The sequence below is a fragment of the Hipposideros armiger genome, unplaced genomic scaffold (genome assembly GCF_001890085.2).
Source record: "Hipposideros armiger isolate ML-2016 unplaced genomic scaffold, ASM189008v1 scaffold_205, whole genome shotgun sequence".
NCBI lineage: Eukaryota > Metazoa > Chordata > Mammalia > Chiroptera > Hipposideridae > Hipposideros > Hipposideros armiger.
Genome location: NW_017731555.1, coordinates 2,707,867 through 2,733,032, shown reverse-complemented (window position 1 = coordinate 2,733,032; position 25,166 = coordinate 2,707,867).

The following is a 25,166-nucleotide window of genomic DNA, read 5'->3' as shown; positions in this document are numbered from 1 at the left end:
ACAATGGCTTCACGGTCCAGTGTGAAGAAAATCAAAGCCCAGAATGCTTTTGTTTTACCTGGAAAGATTAAAATGGAAATATTAACAACTCTTCAACTTACCTGCACATTTGTTAATGGGATATAATGTCAGTGAGTTTAATGTAGTACTAGCTTTAGCCTCTCGGAGCCCCCTGGTGAATATCCAAGCTTTACCATTTGCTGCCTGGCCCTCCACAAGTTATTTAATTTCCTTATACCCTTGGTTTTCTTCTCCGTAAAATGGAGAGAATAATAATATAACAACAATTCTAATACGACTACATAGTCTTGTTCTGAAGATACATGTAGTGGTGTACTGGAGCCAGCTCATGCGTTTTTGATTGAGTCAATTGTTAAATACATTTTCAAGATTTTTATCAGCTAGTTGTTAGGCCATTAGGTAGCTTGAAATCAGCCAAGGTGGGAGTAATTCTGCCACAAGATCAGCAAATGCTAGAAACCAGCCCTCTTCCCCCTGGAGAGGCATTTACCAGCACAGCACTGATTACATTCAGTAAACATTTAAAAGGCTTAGCACTGTACACAGCACAACATAAGAACTAAAGTTAAGTTAAATATTTGTAAATGTTTACTGAGCTCTTAATATGTGTCTGTGTCTATTTCTGGCACTGTCTAATGTACTACTTGAAGAAGACAGGTTGTGCACATCTGCTAAAAGAGAGAACAGCTTAAACTATCTGGAGGACAGGGCAAGGAAAGCATGGGTATTGCATGCCTCAAGCCTGGGGCAGGGGTCACGGCCACCATCTCCATTTCCATCGGGCTTTATTAGTCAACCTTAGGTCTCCCAGAGTTTGCACAGCTCCTGGCAGAATGGATGTTTATTGGCTAAATGATTGAATAAATCAGTTTGATCATGCAGTGATAAAATACTGTGTATGAATGGTTACATATCACATTAAAAAAGTGATTTTTTTTAAAAGGATTTAACTGGCTAGTTGAATCAGACTATTGTGGTATACTTGGCCAAATAACCTTTATTACCCTTTCTTTTCTAAGTGTGTATATTTAACAATGAAGCAAATAACACCTAATTATAAAATACTAAAATACCATAATTGCACAGTGTGTACTGCTTGACTGGATTATTATAATTTACTGCAGGGTTTGCTGTGGATAGATAATAATGTACACAATTGATAAATGAAGATGCAACAGGAAAGAAGACTTCTTATATATGTCTGTCGGAAAGTGATTCTCATTGTACAAAAAGTTTGAATGACAACTTAATTCCCATATATACTATGTTTTTGGGGTTTTTTTTGGCATTGTTTCTTCTGTGTGAAGGACACTGGACATTAAAAGAAAAAGGAAGTGGTGCTCTTTGTTGGAATATTTGTGTCATTCTTTGCAAACAAGAATCCACGTTTCCCCTGTAATTTGACAGCTTTATAGAGGCACAGAGTCATATGTTTGAAACAGCTTGGATGATACCCAAGAAAAAGACAGCATTGGATTATGGGAATCTCTGGCTAAACACATCCCAGGGGGGAAAAGTCAACTTGGTGTAGTTGCTTTAAGTAGGGTTTAGATCAGATTGTTGAATTGTGTTTGCCTGCTTGTGACTTTTACCAACTGCAATATAGTATATTTGCAGTGCTTCTCACACTTCAGATGTGCATAAGAATACCCTGAAGACTTTATTAAAATGCTAATGCCCTACCCCCAGGATTCTGCTTCCTTATGTCTGAGAGGGGCCCAAGAACTTGCATTTCTAGCAAGCTCATGGGTGATGTCAATGGTGCTGGTCTGTGGACCACACTTTGAGCAGCACAGTTATCAATAGAAGCCAATAGCTAAATAATGTGCTCTTTGTTTTCTTTAGGAGGAACTTCTAGAAAAAAGGCATGCACACCAGTAAGCCTTTAAAACACCTTCCGTGATAAACCGGAAGCTCCATGTGGCATGTGGGTAGGATTGTGCTTATCCCTGTAGCCCCCATCCTTGGCCCAGAGCCTAACGTGGGCACACAGTCAATGCATATTTGCTGAATTTAAGAAGGAAAGAGGAGGGGTTGATATATTAGCTTGCCTGGATGTCGTAAAGAACAGAAATTTATTTTCTTATAGTTCTGGGAGCTAAGAGTCTGAGATGAAGATGTCCGCAGGGTTGCTTTCTTCTGAGACTTCTCTCCTTGGCTTGTAGATGGCCAGCTGTCTTCTCTGTCTGTGTGTCCAACTTTCCTCTTCTTAAAGGAACATCAGTCATGTTGGAGTATGGCCCTCCCTAATGACCTTATTTTAATATAATTATCTCTTTAAAAGGCCCTATCTCCAAATATAGTCATATTCTGAAGTGCTGAATAAGCTCTATTCAACATAACAATGTAAATTTTGGGAAGAACAATTCAACTCATAACAGTTGGGTTGGTTGCCATGCAGGCTGGTTGTAAATTAGAGCCAAATGGATGCATGTCTTTGGAGACTAAAGTAATAGATGTTTAAAGAAAGATGCTGCTAATGGATTGGTGAGAATGGAGGTTAGTGCAGGAAGAGAATAGTTATACCTTTTTATCTCAGTGGAGATTTAATTCTTTAAGTCAGGGTATAGATTAATTAAAAAGAAAAAAAAACCCTACCAATAAAAAGCACAGTCTTGGTCTTATAAGGCCTAGGTTTGACCCCAGCTCTGTTGTTCATCATGCTTTTAAGCTAGCCAAGTGCTTTAGTTGTACATAAGTCTTCCTCAACTCTAAAATAGGAATGGTAATGCCTGTCCCACTTCCCTCACAGGGTTTCCTCACAGGAAATCAAAATGAAATAATTGATGTGAAAGTGTGTTGTAAAAATGCTGTAAAACTTCGCAATTCTATAGATTTTGATAAATTCTGTGTGTATTTCTAACATGAGACTTTTTCTTTAACAGCAAAAACAAAACAAAAACAACGCCCATGCAATCTACCATTAACACTCATTTAATGCATGTTTTTGTTTGATTTTATATTTATAGAAATAATTCTAATGTCTTTGATAATGCTAGTCATACATACTTGAATGTTTTATGACTGGAATAGTGTTTTGTAATTTGAGTAATAGGCTAGAAGCTATCTGTATTGCAAAGGCGATAAACCAAGAATTCTGCTATTATAGTAGTAGTGATTTAAACTAAATTTTTTTTTTCTGCTGGAAATACAAATGACATTAGCCTGAAATGGTTGCCAGTCAATGAAATAATCTTCACCCTGGTTGGTCAACATCTGGTTGCAGCCTACAGAGGGGACAATCATCCAATGAAGCCATAATTTCCTATGAGGTAAGGCTAAGATGAGAAACTAAAATAATTATTAAGGCAATATTTGAGACACATTAATATCTGAGCTTCTATCTGTAGCTAAGCAAGTGTAGGCCATTTGAGTTCAAAATTAAATCATAAAGGGTGTATATAGTTTATTTAGTTGGAGAAAAATAATAATCACAGAACTGAACCACAAGGTTTACGACTCACAAAACAGTTTTGTTGTTGTTCTTGGAAGTAGAGATATAAGTGGCACAACTGGGAACTATTATAACAGGGGTATGAACTTGAAGATGTTTTGGGGTCTTTTAGATGTTTTATTGCTAAAAAGCAGAGAGACCATCGTCGCAGGGTATTGGGATTTTCCTAATTGCCCTAGCAGCAGCTGGCTTGCGGTAATGCTTAGCAAACTACCCAATGTCTAGATTTCAATCAGCCTTGCCATGATTCATCTCTGGGAAGGAATTCAATAAGACATCACAAGTACAGGAAGCAGAAGTGGAGAAAACTCTTCCTGGAACTTCCCTCCGATTCCCCAGAGTCGGTTCTTTTGAATAGGCTCCTGATTTCTGACCAGAAGTGAGATGATTTTTACCTAAAGTTTATTATTTAGCTTTTCTCAAGAGCAGCTGCAGAGGCTTTTGGTTTGGTCAAAGCATTTGGAAAAATGTTTTGCTTATGCATTTCACATCTCTGCTAAATTATTTGGGGAAAAATAAAGGTCCACAAAAGATTAAACACATTTTCAAAAGAGGCAGTTATTAATTCCAGAGAAGACAAAACGTTATAGAAGAAAGAAAAAAACACAGTGAAGTACTTGGCTTAGCAGTGAATAATACTTAGATTGTCAGAGTAGGGTATATATTTATTATGGATTTAACCATAAATTATATAGCTAAATTGGGAAGAGGAATGAAAGGGGAAATGGAGGGTATATAAAGGCTCACCTACCGTTCAGTTGGGAAGGAAGTCTATTGATCCTGTGTTTAGGCAGCAGATAATCATTCACTGTGAGTATGGAAGTCAGTAATTTATCACATAGAGACCCTTTTGAGAGTAAAGAAGATCACTGGTAATAATTATGCCAGACAATGGGTGTAGACTGGAACCGATGAGTACGCTGGGTATATGGCCACCCTAAGTATAAGCACATTATTTTCAATGTAGAGATAAATGCCAGATAAGACAGCTAAGTTGAAAGTGGCTGTCTCTAGGGAGTAGGATTGGTGTTGGGGACAGAGTAGGACAGGAGACTGCTGATTTTTAATATGTCTTTTAGTAATATTTGATTTAAAATGATTACCCATGATATTGATACAAATAAAATTTTAGAACACACTAGATTCCTCATGCCTAATTCTTTTTGATATGAACCAAAATGTTCCTTATTGCCAGCAAGAGGCCATATCTGAGTTCTTCTGTAATACTTACTACCTGTATTATTCATTTGATGCTTCTCCCCCCTTCCCCCGCCAAGAAAGGTATAATTGGATAGTAAGTATTAATACTAGTTTCTTTTAAACCCTGAAGTAGGGACTTGGCACAAAGTAGGTGCCTATTAAATATTTGTTAGTGAATAAAAAGCAAGATTCAGTGATATTTTTCAAAGGAAGAAGAACCTTCTAAAATCCAGGTCTATCAGATGGTATTTCCAAGCACAGGTGCAGCAGCTAGCCAGGCTTATCCTGACTGTCAGTTCACCAGAAGGGGGTGGGTCTTTAGGCAAATTAGAGGAGGGAGACCTCCTTACAAAATTTAGCTCTAGAGCATAGAATGTAAAATTCTGACCCTCTTTTAGGTATCTTTTTAAGACAATTATACCTAAAATAAAAGTAATTAAACTTTCAAAAATCCTTACCTGTAAGGATTTTTTTTTCCTGCCAAATTGATGCCTATTAGTTTGTAACTTCTCCAAATTATCATTGAGGAGTCTTGTCATTTGAACAAGATGAAACCTTAGAGAAAGGGAGGCTGGAAGACATTTTCATAACCCAATGTACTATATGTACTAGGAGGGTTTGGATCAGTGATGACCACCAAAGGCTGACAAGCAGTAGGACCAATAGGCCATGAAATTGCTGCTCATTGTTTCTCAATGTATTTGTCCTCTAAATTGAAATTATTGTGGAAAAAACAAATGGGGAGAGAAAAAAACTGAGATGAGAGGCAAAACAGAAACCAGAAAGAAAAGAGGGCAATTGCACAGATGGATCTATTGGAAACCAGGTTGAACTCAGCATACTTAATCTGATCTTATGAATTTTTTTAAAAGGAGAATTATCTGCCCAAAACAAATACAACAAATACTAAAAACACTCTCCTTAATCTGAAACCATTTATTCTCAATGCTGAAGAAAGCATGTATATCAGATCCATTCTACCAGTAGAGTTATTTTATGAAGCTTTTCTTAACCCCAACGTCCACCCTTAATGAATTCTGGTCAGGGTCTTCGTCCATAGCACCCTCGGTCATAACCTTTATCACTAATATGTAATTGTTTGCTTCTCAATGTCTTTCACTGAATTGCACGCTCTGGGAAGGAGCTGTTCTGTTTTGTTGGTTATTGAATGCACTATACTCAATACTTGGCACATAGTGAGTGCTCAGTCATTATTTGCTGAATAAATGAATTATGCTCTACTTTGTATCTACAGAAGCCACTGTCTCTGGGAATAATGAGGGCTCACTGAAGACTTGACTCTGACAATACATTTGTGAATTTGGAAACCATCAAAGCTCTCCAGCCAGAGGAAACAAGATAGTGAGTATTTAACAGCTTGCAGACATTTCTCCTGGCTTTGGAGAGTTTAAGGCAGGCCTCTGGAGCAACTGCACAGCGCCAGGGGCCAGTTCGACAAAGGAAAAACCTAGGAGTAACTTCAGGCATTGACACTTCTCTTCCTTTTCAGTGACTCTTTTCAATGTTAGCTCATTGCCTAAACTGTGAAGCAACTCAGGGGAAATGTAAATTATGGCAAGAAACTGCACTGCACCTGGCAACAGGCTTAATGAGTCTGGCTTATTTCTGAGCTGGTACATGCTGCCTGGGTATCGTGATCTCTGTTGTTTCAGACTGTAATAGTTCTGAGAGTTTTTCATTCTCTTTGGTAAGAGTTCAGGGGCAATCATTTAGATTAACCACTGCATTTAATCTAATAAATACAGGAGACGAGGTGATAGCCACAGAGGAAAGGAGCCAAAAGAAGGGGTAAGTGATGCTCTGAACCGGGGACAGTGTCCTTATTTATTACATAATGTGCCCTAATCCCAATGAAGGCGACACTTCTGGTCACCAGTAGCAGACATGTATATGACTTAATTTTGATTATTTTTGTTGTTGTAATGGCAAATGTGCTCATACAAGTTGTTATAGAACAGTAGTGCGTACATTATTCTTCTCTTGAAAAATTAGCCTTCATTTAAAAGCCACTGAATTTTCAAAGATAAGTCTCTGATTTTGAAGGTGAGATCTTAAGACAGATGCTATGTGATGCTATGTGATTATAATGTCTATTTTTAGCTGTTTTACACTTGCAATCGTATTTGGATCATGATAGACAGCCAGACAGACAGATAAATTTAGATAAAAAGACATTGGTAAAAGTACCCCTTCCTTTATTCCTAAATAGATAGCTAGATCTCTCCCCTCAAAACACACACACATATGCTTTGGCAACATTTCTACATTGGAACACTGAGAGGAGTCAATGACACTTCATAACCAGCCGATCTATGCTTGGAGGTAACCGATATAGGCATTCAGACTTATGTGACCTTTGGTGGGTGGAGAGGGATGTGCCTGGGGATAAGCATACAGGGGCTTCAAGGCACTGGAAATATTCTATGTCTTAATTTGTATGGAGAGATATGAAAGTTGGTGTTATTATTCTTTGTACCTTATATGTTATATATTTTTGTATTTATGAACAAATATATCATAAAGACAAATTTCGAAAAAGACTCAACTATAAGGCATTGGTGGCTCTTGGATCTTATACTAGCAACCCACAACCTCTTTGTTTGCCACACACTTTCAAAATTCAGAAATTTTTGCTGTTCACTTGAGGGTTGATCAAAAGACATTAACCAAGCCTGCAAGACTTACAATCACTACTTCAGTGTGACAGTCTCACAGGGTCTGCAAAAGCATCCACAGTCATCACCCTATTCATTGGGTCACCCTTCAATACCCAGTGGGTGGTGTTTGACAGAGCTTTCTACTGTCCTGAGGATCAGAACTTTCCTTGAGGACCACTCACACCACAGTGAGCCTCTTACCTTCTGCCAAGTTCTTTGCTTCCCTCCTTCAGTCTCATCTGATATAACGCTGTGCGGGTAGGAAAAATACATTTTACACTTGAGTCAGAATGTGGATACACCCTGGGAAGTGTTGATGGCACACTAGCTGGAAGCTGTTGTCTCATGAACTCATGAGTCATTGCTGCAGTGTCTGTGCAGAAAGGTGGTGGCATTACCTAAGTTTAAACTCTGGCTTTGCCATTTACTGTTTGGGTGGCCTTGGGCAAGATACTTGACTGGGCCTCAGTTTTCTTCTCTGTAAAGTGGAAATAATATTAGTATACCTGCCTCATAGGGTTGTTGCGAGAACCAAATGAGTCAATATATGTAAAATGCTTAGAAAGTACCTGGCATGTGCTGCTATATGAGTGTGAGATCTTTGATGCTTCTATAGCATTAGAGCAGCTCCTCCCGCGTATGTCTCATATAAACCAAAAAAGGACAGAGTCAGTGTTAGGGAAGAGCTCAGAGCTATCTTTCCTTTTCTATGCTTTGATGACGGTGTCATAGCGTCTGACTGCATTTTGATGGCTGACAGCTGTCAAACCTCTTCCTTTTACGTCCCATGTTTGGGTAAACTGATAATAAAGCCTACACACTCCCATTTTTGGTGACTGCAGGAAGTTCAATCCACACAAGCCCCTTCTCACATAGGAACCCTTAGACCAGCCCCACTCCCCAGCCCTAAGAAAAACCAAAGCCAAACTTCCCTCTTTGATCTTTCTCAGGCCATTTTTAGACCTGCTTGGGAGCCTGCCCAGCTCTTCCCAGAAAGCCTCATCATGTGAGAAATAAGCCTTTTCATACCTTCTTGATGCAGGTGCAGTTATCACCAGTCTGGACATCTGAACCAATTTTGGGTGGGCATCCATGCCACCTCTGCAGGGTGAGCACAGCAGAGGCATGAGGACAGAGGGATCCAGTTAGCCGTTTTTTCTCTTTCCTGAACGCTCTTTACGCTCAACTATAGGAAATGACTTCCCTAGCCTCCAGAGTAGCACTGAGTTAAGAAAATGGTATTCTGTACTACTAATTAAGTATCCTTCACTAACCTAAAGCAATAGTCTCAGAGTAGTAAGACCAAAAGAGACCCCCCCCCAAAAAAAATTTAGCATCATGATCTTTTTTTTTTTTTGGCAAAAGCCATTAGGACCGATTTCTTCGAGGAACTAATTTTTTAAAAATGCAAATATAGGAAAAAATAATTCTAGCACTGTGGGGGAAAGGTAGGGAAGAGAGTGAGACAGAGAAGCTAACTGTTGTGTATCTAGGACCAATTATTAGTCAGGCCCTGACTTCTAGTCATTTAAATGCCACAGTAGCCCATGGGCTAGGGCTTATGGACTCCATGGGTTCCTGCTTCACTGATGGGGAGAATGAAATTCAGGTAGGTTAAATAAATGACCTGTGGTGGACAGTCTCTAAGGTGCCTCACCTCCCCCTCAGCCTTTATCCTGCTTCCTAGTGTTCAAGGTTTTATGTAGTCCCCTCTTATAACTAACAGAATATGGCAAAAATGATGGATGCCACTCCTGTAATTATGTGATGTCACGTAAGATTCTGTCTGGTTAGCTGATTTGCTCTACAGACTAACTTGCTCTAGAGACTGTCCTCACTGGCATGAGGAAGTAAGTAGCTATGTTGGAAAAGCCCAGGTGGCAATGAACTGCAGGCAGTGTCCAGGAGCTGTAGGTGGCTTGTAGGAACTCTGGGCAGCAAGAAGAAGCCGGGGCCCTCAGTCCTACAACTTCAAGGACATGCATTTTGCCAATAGTCTGACTAAGTTTAGAACAGTCTTCTTCCCCAGTTGAGCCTCCAGATGAGAGCACAGCTTGGTTGACACTTTGATTGCACATGTGTGAGACCCTCTGCAGAGACTCAGCTAAACTGTACCTGGACTCTTGACTCAAGAAACTGTGAGGTAATAAATTCTGTTGTTTTAGGTGGCTAATTTTGTGGTAATTTGCTATGCATCAATAGATAATTAATATATCACCTAACTACCAAATAGATTTTTAGCATCTTTTACTTTTCATATTTTAGTGATGTAGAATTCCATCCTACAAAAATGTTGACAAAAGCATTACTATAGGATATTTTTTTTTAATTGGGGAATTGAGGGGATTGGAACAGTGCTGGGGAATTGGGGGAAGGGGAACAGACAAGTTGCTGTCGTTTGTTCTTCAGTCTAGTTGTGGAGGACGTTGCTTCACTGGCCCAAGTTGGCACCATCATTGTGCTCTTCCCGGGTGAGGCAGATCAGTCGTCAGCTTCTGGACGGCTGCTCACTGCGGCTGCTGGCTGCTCACGCTGGCTGCTGGCTACATACGGTAGCCCATGGCAACCCACTGCCACAGGGGCTGCAGCCTACTGCCGTCGCCAGGGACTCACAGCAGCCCAGCTCCAGGTTGAGCTGGTGTTCAGCATCTTAGCTGTGGAGGGCAGTGTCACTGGCCCTCATATGTGGGATCCGAACCGGGGCCCTCTGGTGTCCCAAGCCAGTTCTTAACCATTGCACCACTCGGCCGGCCCTATAGGATATCTTTAACTGTGGTCTATTTTTATTTAGTTGCTCTAACAATGTGCTTGAAATGTTGATTGTTGAGGAAAGCATGCAGTGATCATAATATGCGTTAGTGTGATCACATGGCATCATTGACATTAGAATTTAATAATATTCTTGTTGCTTTATTTTCTTCCCATTCACACACTCCAACTATCTGTAGCACTTCTTCAATTTCTATACAAAAAGTAAATTTAATATTATTATTTTATTTGTGTGTATGTGTGTGTTGTTAAAATTCTTCCAATCAACATCTTTTATAAGGAGTCCTATGGAGTTTCTCAATATCTTCTGCAAGACTATTTATTTATGACATTGAAATATCCTTGTATGTCTGAAATTATTCTAGAGTATTACACACCTTCAAATATAAATAATATGTAAGGAAAAGAAAGAGTGGTGATATTATTACCAGTCAACCAAAATTTCATAAGTTATACAATATATCCTAATTTATTCCCATACCTCTACCCCAATTAGTGTTTTTTAAGTTTCTTTACTAAACGCACTTTGTTATTAATATGAGTCCACTTATCCTATGCTTGTTAAACTGGTAAACTTGTTACCGAAGATGTTTAAGAGCACATTCCTTGATTTATTCTGGCAACGACATTACCTGAATAAGAAGGCTTCTTTGCGTTAGTGCTACTCATTTTCTGACTTAAGGATATCTAGCTCTCTCATTTGCAAATGTCTGCACAGAAAACCCACTGGTCCAAAATCATTAAGCCAACAAATAATTATGTGTCCAGTTCCCCAAGATCTGTGGTTGGCCCTGTCTGTATAGTTCCAGAGAAACACCACAGGATTAAGTACTGCATTTAGTTTTAAATTTGCTGGCAAACTATCCAGGTAGATTCCTGCCATTATTTTCTCCTGCAAACATCAAGCTTTAATGAGCCTCTTTTCATTGCAAGAATGTTTCTTCTATGGATTTTGATAATACGTAGTACAGTACTCACCGTATCAGCCATGATGGATGGAGCCACTGCCCTCATCTTTAGAATACAATGAGCACTGATGCTCTAGATTGCAAATTCAACTCCAAATGTTTCTGCTGATTAGGAGTCTCCTGAGATAGTTAGAGATGTTAATTAACCCTGACAATTAAATTAGGTACTTCCCCAAGGTGGGGGATCCACTTAAAAACAATTTATTAATCTTCCAATAAATATGTGAAATCCTTGTCTTGAGACCAGACAATAAAAGAAATGTCCTCATTTCCGAGGTTCTGGCTTCACTCAACAAGAGTCACACTGTTTGTATCTCATTCATATGGCATGTTGTCACAGTTATTTTAGTACAGCCTGCATAGTGGAACCTCACCATGTGCTACTTGCTAATGAGGACAGTTTAAAATACTGCCCAAAGGGACTTATGGCAATTACCAGAGCACCTCATTGGAAAGCTGGAAACCCTACAAAATGATCAGATTTCAGTGCTTGTTCATTTTGAAGTACCGTCTAGGCATGAGATAAATGACCACATCTCTGCCTCAAGGGAGTCCAGACTACTGTGAAAAAACGTTGCCAGGGTCTCCCCTAAAGAGCTAGATGAACTACTTCCTAAAACCAGCCAATTTAATTTTGTATTCTGTTTATGTGTAGCTGCATGCAGTGTGCATGGGTGCTGCTCACTTTGTTATACCAAACATTTAGAGCTCCTAAGTTTCATGCTCACCAGACTGCTGATCATTTTCCTGCTCCTTCCTTTTCTCTCTCCCAAGAATCTCCCTCACTTCCTGCACACACACACACACACACACACACACACACACACACACACACACAGTAGGTTCAGGCTAGTTTGCTAGTCTCACTTCACCAGGTGTGATCAATCCTGGGTAAACTTGTTTTAAAAAATCATCTTCCTCAGCAAGGCCTGCCCTTGCACCCAAACTACAATACTACAGATCTTCCTACATACACTCCAGGATGAGATCCCACCTGGCTCTGTTTGCCCTTTCTCATCCCTTAACTCTATACTCCTGATAATTCCTGTTCTTCTATTCTATAAGTCTTAATCGTTTGAACTGTAGTGTGCACCAGAGTCACCTGGATGGCTTATTAAAATACAGAGTCCTGAGCTCTACCCACAGAAATTTGGGGTGGGGCTTGAGGATTTGCACTGGAAGCAAGTTCCCAGGTGATGCTCATGCTGCTGGTCCAGGGACCACACTTTGAGAACCGTTGTTTTGGGCGCTGGTTCTCAAGCCTGCCTGCACATTAGAACCACCTGTGGACTTACTAACACATGACCAGGCTTCTCCCACGACCAAGTAAGTCTGAAGCTCCCAGGTGATTCTAATGTGCGACGGTGAGGAGCGAGGCAAGAAGAGGAGCTGGTGCTAAACAGAGATGCAAGTAGGGGTGAGATTGAAGAGAATATCTTGACTCGACACCTCCTCTGGAGAGTTCAGCTTTTATGTGAGTAATGCATATTTTAATGTTTTAGAAACTTTAAAAATATTTCAAAAAATGCTATGTATTAGGATATGTCTCACATTCCCAGAATTTGTTGGTATGCAACTATCGAAAATTTATAGTAGTTATAATAACAGAAACATTTCATTTCTGGTTGTTGCAATTGAATGTCTAGACATTAAAATACGCGATTTTTATGGCAAGATACATACACCATTTTCTATAACAGAATAAAAATTAGGATATGAACACAGAAATTAATAAATTGCGAGGAAAACTTACTCATTATCAAAAGTAATTATCAGGAGATTCAGTCGAGTAAAACTAGAGCTTCTGAGCTGTAAATCAATTGGGCTTGGAAACATTCCTCAATTCCTGCAAAGAGTCAACTGAATCATTCATATTTTTTCCAAGACACTTGATTTTGAATGCAGACCTAGTCTAATTGTTTTTTACACTCTGATTGTAAAAGTTAAAAGCAGTGCAATGGATTATCATTCTGTGGGACCACTCAGATTCTGTGGGAAAGATTCAGCTGGCTGTGACCTGTCTGCAGGCGCGACTTCATTCTTGTCCAATGTGTGTCCCGGTACCTAGCATAGCACTTGGCATATACTAAACGCTCCACGAACAGTTACTCAGTTTAACTGAATATCGTCCCCCTATTTCAGAGGAAATAAATGTGCATTTTGCTTTCCCTTTTCAATTTAATTTTCACTTGTAACAAAGTAATAGATGCACATAGTTGAAGAAGTCATGGGTTATAACAAAAAACATCAGCCGTTTAACCCTCCAGTTTCTGCTCCCCAAACGCAAGCATTCTCTGCTCTGCCAGTTATTTCTTCTGATATTTCTATCCATATTTGTGTGTCAAAGTCCCTGCAAAAAAAACTGTCTTGATAGACAGCTCATAATCTATTTTGATTTAAAAAAAAAAAGCTGACTTTAATAGAAATTTGTCAGTAAGGTGGTAACTGTCCAAGTGAATTCAGTCAAGTGACTACTTGAGGTTGTACAGCAGGTCCTTGAATAACATCGTTTCATTCAATATTGGTTATTACAATGTTGATGAGAAAAAAAATGATCAATTCCAGCCAAGGCCACTGTCTGTGTGGAGTTTGCACATTCTTCCCATGTCTGTGGTTTTCTCTGGGTTCTCCGGTTTCCTCCCTCATCCCAAAGATGTGCACATTAGGTTAACTGGTGTGACTGCACTGTCCCAGCCTGAGTGAGCGTGGATGTGTGTGAGTCCTGTGATGGAAGGGTGTTCTGTGCGGGGTGGGTGCCCGCCATGCACCCTCAGCTGCTGGATTAGGCTCTGGCCTCCTGTGACCCTGAACTGGGATATGTAGATTGGGAAAGAATGATTTTACTTATTTTTTTTCATCTTTCTTAAATGTATGCATAGTTCACATTTATTTCAATGTTTAATATTAGAAGTGTTTTGAAACTTTATTTAGAAGTTTGGTGATGTTTTTGTGACCAGAAATGTACCGTGGGAGCCTAACTCTTGTTTACATTAATTAGCCTGTGGTAAAATTAATTTTCTTATATGTCAGTGAGTTTAACATCACAGTTCCCAAGAACCTATCAATGATGTTAAGTGAGGACACACGGTATACGGTTGTTGCAGAGGAGCTAGTCCTGGGAGGCATAGGTAGGAGTCCGCAGGTGCACTCGGGGCAGGGATTGGTGGGGACTTGTAAGCCCATGAATACCTGGGGGGTCATGGCCTTGGCACCTGAGGAGAGGCTAGTTGTTGGAACTGTGTGTGTGGTGTATTATTCCAGAGCACACGTCCCAAAGAGCTGCTGTTAAAGGACCTCTTGGAGATAGCAACACTGAAAATACAGGGGATAACTTGCTGGAAACTGATTTAAATTTAGAAATTAGCCAAGGCATAAAAAAAGATGCTCGTTTCCTATTATACGTTCTACCAAGAGAAGAAGGCAAACACTGTTCAAAGTACTCTTTGATAAGTTTTTTTCCCCCACAAAGAAATAGAATACTTTCACTCTCAACGTTCCTAATGTTTTAAATTGCAGTGTGCTAAATAAATTCAATTTTACTATTATTTTCTTTCCCCATACATTTCTGACAGTAAGAGTTTTAATATTTTGACAAAACGTTTTAAAGGTTATGGAACAATTAGAATTTTCCCATCAATTATTAAGATTGTTTTATAGTTTCAGCTTGTACAGCCATTGTTACGGTCCCTCACTACTGTGCAAAGCGAGGAATGACTGTAAATGAAAGAGAAATGCATGTTTCTTGTCTGTTCCCTATGCCCGCCTGCCCTCTGCTGGAGGTGCCAAAGATTAGTGAAATTGTCCAAAGACTGTCTGTCACACTACCTATATGTGGTTCTCAACCTTTTATTTTGCCCTGCCCTTCTCTTCACTGCCGACTTTGATGGATGAAAAGTATCCCCATGAGAAGCAAAAATGTTCTAATTCTCAGTCGGATTAGTCGTTATAACCACATTGTGGTGGAGACTCTGGTGGCATCAAGCAATTACTGTCATGTAACTAAATTAATTTAATTCTGTGCTTGGCGTGTGACCTTCTGATATAAGCCTATTGTTGGAAGAGATACTGGAAGTTATTTAGTCCAACTGCTGGCTAAAGTCAGCATGACTAAAATGTTTACTTTTACCATATAACTAAAATTTTCCCCTACATTTAAAATGTGAGCTCAGGGATCATCATCTTTAAGCCTAGACTGGGTTTTTTACTTATGGCAAAATTGATGTGACGTTTTCTTTTCTTGTTCAATTTCTGCAATTGTCTTCACTGCCTGGACAATTACTTCCAGAAATGTTTAGTATTAATAGCTACTTAAAGATGTCTCTTGTGACTGATATAAGGAATTATATAGGCTTTCAGTTTCTTTCCAGAACTTTCAGATCTGCTTCCGGGCTATTTAGCTAAAAAACACTGCATTTATCTCATCTCTGAACCTCACCCCTATACCCCACCTCCACAGCTTCTCTGCCCAATGGTTTAGCGCAGGCGAGGTCCACAGAAAATGATGAATAATTTTTTTGTTAAATGTGTGACTAAACGAATATATCTCGTTTTCTTAATGAAGAAATCAACATTAGTGTCACTAGGTAATAGAATAAGAATTGAGATTCAGGCATATTATGTATCTATAAATAAATTTATAGAAGGCTGTTAAGAACTCTCCAAAAGGAGAGCAGAAATTATAGAAGATTTAGGAAAATAAACTTTTAAAATCATTCACTGACTATCTTATATTTTTATTGTAGTTAAAAGAATATGTGTGTGTTTATTTATGTAAAATATAGGCAGATTATGACAGTAACAGGAATAGACTTAAAAGATGCATTTAGAAGCTATTGTCTTAAAGCTCTGAGATTCTGAATTATCTCTTAGAACCCTTGGACAGTGGCTGGTCATTTATTTTCATATTCCTCTGTAATAAATTCTAACAAATAGGAAAAGAACAAGGTAAGTGTATGTTTTTATTTATTAAACCTGTCAGTAGTTTACATGTAATTTAACATACAATGTAGCTTACTTTGCACAGGGTTTTTAATGGTGTGAATTTCATCTCATCTTTCTTGAAATCGTACAGCTGAGACACAAAGCAGTGCTTTGATCCTGGCAGCTTCCCCGTAGGTGCTTATACCCAGGGCCAGGCCCCATAGTAGGATTCCAGACAAGTTTGCCTTTGTTTTATGAAGTACAGTAAAGGTGACTGGGAATGAGGAGTTGGGAAAGAGATCAGGCTCAATGTCTTGATCAAGCACGTGTTCTCAGGCAGACCAGATTTAGACATGCATAATACAGAATTTGAGGACCTGAAAATTAATCCCCTTTAAACGATCTGACATATGCAACTCCCACACCAACCCCAATTTGAAGACCACTATACAGACCTCTGAGATCCACAATGTATTTTACGTTTATCTAAACTTTTTAGGAAGCCCAGACACACAAAGCCTGGCTAGGAAGTTCTCCAGGCTGTTCTGTGAGAGACCTTCATAGGGACTTGAATCATTATGTGACCACTGCCTTCCTCAGGGAACTGCAACCTTTCTGACTGGGTACTGAACCAATAGGGGATGAACTGAGGTAAACAAAACATCATGGAAGACTCTTCAGTCTTTTGATACTTTTCCATCTTTGAGTGAAAGTTTATTTTCATAGAAAAGTAAAAAGAAGAAAGTTGTTACTTGTGAACTGGTTGCCCACCAAGTAGTGTGGCAAAACCAGAATGTAACAGGAAAATTCAGACAAGGTCATAATGATCTTAAAATTGTATTTAAGATACATTGAAGGGCTGGACTTCAGTTGTTAAATGAGCATTCATTTTAGCAGTCTAGAGAAGAAATGAATAAAACTATCATGCTGTTTTTCTAGGGTATTTAATGAATATGTATATTACAATCTAGAGTATCATAATTGTGATTAATAATTTTTAAGGCACTAGAGAACATTTCATTATATTATAAGGATTTTTAGCCTCTATTTTAAAAGTGCCACAAATTTATGAGACGTTTATAATTTTTTTTTGAAAAAATCCAATCAAGTAGCAAAATGAACAAAACTGACAACCTGCCCTTGAGATTTAGCAAATGTAGAAAGATGGATGTGTAGATGATATACTCATTAATAATAAGTTGCAACTATGTTAGAAGTAGGGCTTTGATTTTTACAAGTGTTTCCTTGGCATATACATTCACCTTCATTTTTCTCGGTCTACACCAATTCTATATGCTTGGCTAAAATATATTACTAAAATGTCTGGTTAGGATGGCTAATATTCTGGTTTAATAAGCAATTTATTTTCATATTGCTAGAATTAACATATATACGTGTTCAAAGGGCATGTTTTTCACATGTAGTTATTACCTGTGATAATAGGTAATAAATGGGCCTTTATTCACATTCATCAGTGGAATAAATCTAAAATACAGAAGTGAAAATAAACCTTGGATAAACTGTGATTCTGAGTCCAGATAACTAAAATGGTATTTTCATGTAGTTAAGAAAGAGTTTCTATTTAGTTGGAACAAAACTTCATCAATGTTTTCTGTTCATTTCAGTTCTATGAAATAATCCTTTGCAAGTCAATGAGATTACAACCTGATTATGGGCTGCAGTACTTGTATTTATTTGCAAATGCAGAGATTCCTGCAAGTGGTAGCCAGCCTCCAATATGGCAGCCAGTAACCTGCAGTATGTAAGTCTTCTAGTTTTTCCTCCTTTTACTTAGCATGATACACCTGGGATTTATCCAAGTTACTGGGAATATCAATACTTTTTCTTTTAAGGCTGAATAGTATTCCACTGTATGGATATACTACACTTTGTTTATTCATTCACCCATGGATACATTGGCAACTGGTTGTTTCCAGCTTTGGGGGATGATGAATAAAGTCACTATAAATATTTGCATACAGGTTTTTGGGTGAACATAAGTTTTTTTTTTCTCTTGGGTAAACACCTGGGAAGAGATGGCTAGATCATATTGAAAGTGTATATTTAACTTTATAAAAATTGCCAACTATATTCTAAAGTGGCTGTATCATTTTGTATTCTCATCAGCAATGTACAAGAGTTCTAGTTGCTCAAAATTCTGTCCAGTATGCAGTATAGTCAGTCTTTTTAAGTTTAGATATTCTGATAGGTAAGTAGTGTCTCAGTGGGTTTTAATTTGGTGTTATATATAAGAATTTTTTGTTTCTCTCTGTTTCATCTTGCTTTATTTTCAGAGTTTCCATTACATGTTTTCTTACAGTTTCCATTTCTCCTCTGAAATTTCATATTAGTTCATGCATATTGTCTACCTTTTCCACTAAAGCCTTTTATATATTAATAGTTATTGTAAATTACCTGTCTGATAGTTCCAGCATCTGAGTCATCTCTGGGTCTAGTTTTGTAGATTATTTTATCTCACGGCCATAGATTGTTTTTCCTTATTTGTCTTATTTTTGTATTGAACATCAAGCATTGTGTGTAAGACACTAGGGACTGAGGTAAATGGCATTTATGCCAGGAAATGGGCATGCCTCTTTTTCTGTTAGGCTCTATGTGTGGGGTTGACTTAATCTAGTTAGCAGTTGAGCTGGTTTTGCTGTTGCTATGATGAGCTTCAGTAGACCACTCGCTTCAAAGTCCTGTAACATTAACTTGTACTCAGGTTGGGGCTTGGGTACCAGATAGTTGTTCTGAATGTTGCGGCTCTACCCTCAGCTTTTAGCCTTTCCTGTGTACTTACACCACAGAAGGGGTCTGTCTTCACACTCTTGTCTATCCTCAAGGAGTAAACTGCTATTTCTTGTTACTCAGTGTTGCTGGGTGTTGTGCTGTCCCAACCTAAGTCTTCTTTTATTCCTGGGGAAGGAATAGAAGAAGGTGATATTCCTAAGTGATCCTGCCTCCTTTTCCCATGGCAGCAAAACTGCTTTCTATCTCTGGTGAGTCTTGTATGGGACTTTACTGCATCTGCCTGGTGGTAGAAGATTTCTGATGGTATTGGTATAGGATTGTGAACTGAGGACTGTTGCCCACACCTCCAACAATGATAAAGTTTTTTTCTTTTACCCTTTCCTTAACTGCAGTGGGTCATCACTTGCCCTGAGAGTACAGAGTTTCTGACCCTCCCTGAGTGGCTCGAGCATTTGTTCCCTAGGCAAGCATATACATTGGACTTTGTGACTTTCCCACAGCAACTGTTCTCCTGTCCTCCAGGCCTACATCACTGAGGAAGACTCTCTCTGAGCCCTTCCCTTGACCTTAGTCTTTCTCATGAGAGCCCAGTGGATGTCTGTGGAGAAGAGCTTATGAGTGTGAACTCCCCTTGTGTCTGTGGTTCCCAGAAGTCCTATGCTGTCACATTAGCTCAAAGTCAGACTTCTGCAATTTGTTAGAAATTTTAGCTGAATTCTTCTTGTTTGTATGGCAATCGTCATCTCTCCTTTCTGTGTTCTGCCAAAAGTGAGCCAGAGCTCACATCTTCTATTCTTAGGGAGGCTTTGAATTTTAGGCTACCTGGTTGCCCTGTGGCCTCAGCTATCTGATGGTTCAGATAGCTATCTGTAGTTTTTCTTACTTCTATGATAGGAATAATGTTCTTGTTTGCTTTCTACATCCTAGCTACAAGTAGAACTTTTCTGTATCTTGAAGATATCCTAGAAAGTAAAATCCCACAAATTTTTCAGTAACACATTACAGGGTTAACAATTTTCACTATCATCAATTTCATGTTCATATTTGACTAAGTCATAGGCCAGGTGGGAATATTGAAAGGCTCAGACAAATATTATTCCCAGCATACTGCTAGGTGCACTTTAGTGTTGTCACCATTCCCCTGTCCCACATTAAGCCATGTAGTTTGAAGGAAAAGTCCCTCTTTGTGGGTAGAGATGGTTGGCTGACCACCAAACACTTATGCTCCCTTCTATAGTTCAGTGTAATTGGGAAGAGTTTGCCCTGCCATAAGCTACAGTTTGCAGCTCAATTTACAGTTTGGTACAGCCATGTAACTGTGTTCCAGCCAATTGAATATTGTAATATTTTTGTGAGCCACTTTCATTCTTGACCAATAAAAGCCTGTCACATGGCACTCCCCCATGCTCTTTCTCTTACACCAGCCAAATGCCAATGCCCACAGTGATCTGGTAAGTCAGGTGTTTAAGATGGCAGAGCCTCCATCAGCCTGGGTTCCAAATGGCTGCATAGAATGGAGCTCACATACTCCCATCCCACCAACCTGGAAATACTTGGATTATTTCATGAGCAAGCAATAAACTTCTATTGTGTTTCAGTTATAATATAGATTGAGGTCAATTTGTCACAACAAATAGCTAACCCTCACTAACACATTCTCCTTTCCTTCCCTTGTCCAATCACATTTTCAACATTCTCTGATTATGAGATTTTTTTGCCAGGTTTTCCAGTTATCTGTAGGTCATTCATAGGAACTACTGTTTGAGGCCCTTGCCATTCATATGCAAGTGAAGTTGAGAAGCTAAAAACTAGATGAGATTTAGAAAAATATTCTTTTTTCTAGTAAGTGTTATAAAGATCTCATCTGATGCATTGACTCCAAATTATGGTTAGTGGCTGCCTGCAGTGCTGTGCTGGGAAATTTTCTGAGGCAGAGTCCAGGCTAATAGAAAAGGACACTGTGATTGATTAGCAATAACTGCCGTGGGCAAGTGAGGTAAGAGTGATGGCGTGATTTCAAAACACTGCGTCATCCCTGGAGTTAAGCCAGTCCCCTTGGATGCATCCAGTAGGCTTTTCCTAGAAATATAATATAAGCCAGATTTGTAAGTCTCAAGTAAGAGGCATGTCCCATTCAGACAACATCTTTGCCGTGGCTCTTATTTATATGAATTGTGTGGTTAATTGGCAGCCTTGATGGGTCAAGTTATAAATGAAATTTAGACTTCCCTCTGCTTGTTTAGTTGAGAAATCACAACTCAAAAGTTCTAGGTCTATTAAAACAATTTTATTTTAGTTTATTTTTATTTTTTTATAAAGATTTTATTGGGGAATCGGGAGGGGAACAGCACTGGGGAATCGGGGAAGGGGAACAGACAAGTTGCTGTCCTTTTGTTCTTCAGTCTAGTTGTGGAGGACGTCGCTTCACTGGCCCATGTTGGTATTATCATTGTGCTCTTCCCGGCTGAGGCAGATCAGTCACTGGCCATTGGACGGCTGCTCACGGTGGCTCTTGGCAGCTCACACCAGCTGCCGGCCGCTCACGCTGGCTGTCAGCCACTCACGGTAGCTTATGGCAGCCCACTGCAGCTCCACTGCAGCCTACACCATTGCTGGCGACTCTTGGCAGCCCAGCTCCAGGTTAAGCTGTTGTTCACCATCTTAGCTGTAGAGAGCACAGTGTCACTGGCCCTCATATGGGATCTGAACCGGGGCCCTGCTGCTCAAAGCTGGCATCCCAAGCCAACTCTTAACCAATGCGCCACTCGGCGGGCCCTAGCAAAACTATTGTAAAGGCAGGCATTCTGCTGCTACCAAGCAGTGGTGAAGCAGATGATTTTATCCTCTAGGATTGTGTCCTGATATCTTTAAATGTATGACCAACTGACACCCTGTTTGGCTTACAGACAGGCTGGCCTAACAAATACAAAGAAATAAAGAGTAGGAAACATTCCCTTGATATAGCTGTAGGTGGTTAAAAAGCAGATAGGCCCCTACTTCCTGCTGTGGGAATTAGAATTACAGTGGCTCTCAAGTGCTTGGATTTCTTAAGCTTCGCGTTCTTAGTTACTATTTTCTAGATGACAAAACAATGAAGTTCAGATACACATACCTGAGTCCAGCTAATATTGCACCCAAACAAAATCTCAGATTAATCTCTTAAACAAATCAAAGAGTTTCTATTTTCACAGGACATGGAAAAGAGTAACATAGCTTCAACACAAAATAAGATTGATAAATTAACCAAGAAATTACCAAGAATTCAGGTAATTTCTAAGCATGAGGAAACAGACACATCTAAATTGAAGGATATTGCTGAAAAATAATTGGCCTAGAGTCTTTTAAAAATATCAGTGCCGTGAAGGAAATATTGGGTTGTTGGAAAAGTCATGATGTATTTTTTCTATTTTTTTCATTGCAAAACTGTGTCATGACTTTTCTGACAACCCAATATAAAAGAAAAACATTATTGAGAGGTTGTTTTAGATCAAAAGAGACTAAAGAGGTATAACAGTTAAATGCAATGTGCAATCTTCAGTGAATCTTGGATAAAACCAACCAATCAAACAAAGAAGATGATTTTTTCGTCTATTGGAGAAATGAACTTAACTTGGTATTAGATAATAGGATTATATCAATATTAAGTTTTTTGAGTATGATAATTGTACGGAACGGTAGAAGAATGTTCTTAGGAGATATGTGCTGTAGTATTTAAGACCATGGGGTCAAAATGTCTGCCACTTATACTCAGATGATTCAGAACAAAACATATGTGTATGTTATACATAGAGAAATAAAACAAAAGATATATAGGCATGATTCTAGTCATACAACTTTCCTGTAGTTTGAAAATTTTCAAATTAAAAAGTTGAGAAAAGTAAATGAATTGAGAAAAAAGTAAGATAATTTATATCTAATTTTTATTTTATCACATTCAGTGTCTAAGGTAGGGATGGCACTTGGCAATTTTAGATGTTTTTAATTATAAAATTATACAGAAAATTTAGAAAGTATGGAGGACATTTACCCTTTACCCTATTATTTCTAATATAGATATACTTTCCTCTTCTTTTCCAATATTTTCCTACATGCATACATAAATGACATCACATTGTAACATTTGTCATCTAGTTTTCCACTTAATATTATATCCTAAGCATTTCCTGTACTATTTTATCTTAGGCACTTCTAATGATCACTTTTCATAATTTCTTGGTATTCTTTTGAGGGATTATGTATCGTCTCTAACAATTTCATAATTTAGATTTCTAATAAATAATCTCCAATGAGCATTTTTGTATGTAGTTTTTTTCTATACTGTGAATTCTAATGTTGGTAGAGATTTCCACAGGTGAGGTTGTGGATCAAATGGCCATTTGTGGAGGGGTGGAAACACTGTGCCCTGATTTGTTCTTTTAACCTGCTAGTGAAGTAGTAGGAGCTTAATAAAAGTGAGCTATTTCAAACAGGTACCTTTCTTTGAGCCTGAATATTTTTAGATTTCTAACATCCCTTCACCCCTTCCTTGCCCCCTCCCCTGCAACTAGTTGTGGCACCTTGGGTTTCTCTTTGCCGCCATTTCTTTCTTTAGATGAGTTTTTTTTCAAACTGAGATCCTGGGCAGCAAGAGTGGTAAGGGGTCCTTAATCTTTTCACCAGCCTAACAAAAACCATACATTTACTCACAATGAAGCTTATGTGAGTGAGCTTATAAGTGCAGCCTCTGGCCCCAGTGGAGTCTGGCTGTGACTACAGCTCTGACAAACAGCTCACCTGCAACCTGAGACCCTGAGCCAGAGCCCAGCTCAGTTGCTCTCAGGTTCCTGACCCTCAGAGGTGATGGGAGATAATGAAGGTTTATTATTTTTAGAGTAATTTGTTATGCAGCAATAGAAAACTAAGACAGGTTTTGGAAACGGGATGTGGCCTTAACACATACATAAAATGTGGACAAAAGACTGGAGCAAGCACTTCATAAAAGTAGATATCTAAGCGATTAATGAGCATATGAAAAGAAGCTCATTATTAGTCATCTGGAAAATGCATATTAAATACCACTACACACACACCAGAAAAGCTAAAATTAAAACGACTGACAATTCCAAGTGTTGGTGAGGATGTTGGGTAACTGGAACACTCATACATGGCTGACGGGAGTATAAAATGGTGCAACCACTTTGAAAAACTAATAAAGTTAACATCAACCTACTCCTATTGACCCAGAGAGCATACTACTAGAGTTATACCAAGAGAAATGATTGCATACGTACAAAAAGAGAAGAGCAGATATATGTTCTTAGCAGCTTTGTTCATTATAGGCCTAAATTACTAATAACCCAAATACTCATCAGCAGGAAAATGGATGAACAAATTGTGGAATATACAGGCAATGGAATACTATGCAGCAATAAAAATATGTGAAATGTATATACACAGCAACTTGGATGAACCTCAAAAGCATTATTGCAAGCAAAAGCAGTATATTATAAAAGGTTCCATTTATACGATATTCAAAAACAGGTACAACAAATCTGTGATGATAAAGGTGAGAGTAGTGGTTACCTCAGGATTGGTAAATTGTATTGATTGGAAGATAGGGTATTCTCTGGGGTGGGAAAATGTTCCATATTAGACCTGGATGGTGGCCACATATGAATATGTCGGCTATACATATGTGTCTTAGTCCATTCGGGCTTCTATAACAAAATATCAGAGACTGGGGAGCTTATAGAGAAGAGAAATTTATTTGTCATAGTTCTGGAGGCTGGGAATCTGAGGTCAGGGTAGAGAATGGCGAGGGCCGCATTTGGATAACAGACTTCTTGTTGTAGCCTCATATGGCAGAAGGGGTCAGGGGAGCTCTTTTGGACCACTTTTATAATGGCCCAAATCGTGAAACAGCCACCCTCATGACTAATCATCTCCCTACAGCGCCACCTCCTAATACCATCACCTTAGGGGTAGAGGTTAGGTTTTAACATATGAATTTTGGGGTACACATTCAGGCCATAGCAACATGTAAAAAAATTTCATAAAACCATACCCTTAAGAGTTGTTCATTTGACTACTACATGTAAATTAAATCTCAATAATGTATTGTTAAAAAATTCCGAAGTCCTTCCTGTGGTCAATAAAGCCCTAGGGAGAGTGTCTTTGGCTCTTTCTTTGGCTTCAGTTCTTGACATTCTTCCCCTTGTTCACATCCCAAACTCCCTGGTTTCTGTCCTGTTTCTCTAACACTCTAAGCATGTTGCTACCTCAGGCAGGGCCTTTTCATTGGCTCTTTGCTCTGTCTGGAATCTCTGTCTCAAAAGCCCCACCTCCTAATATCTGATACCTCCATCACTTTATTGAGGTCTGTGGTTGTCATAGTCACCATTCTCTGGAAAACAGAGTCCCAGGAGG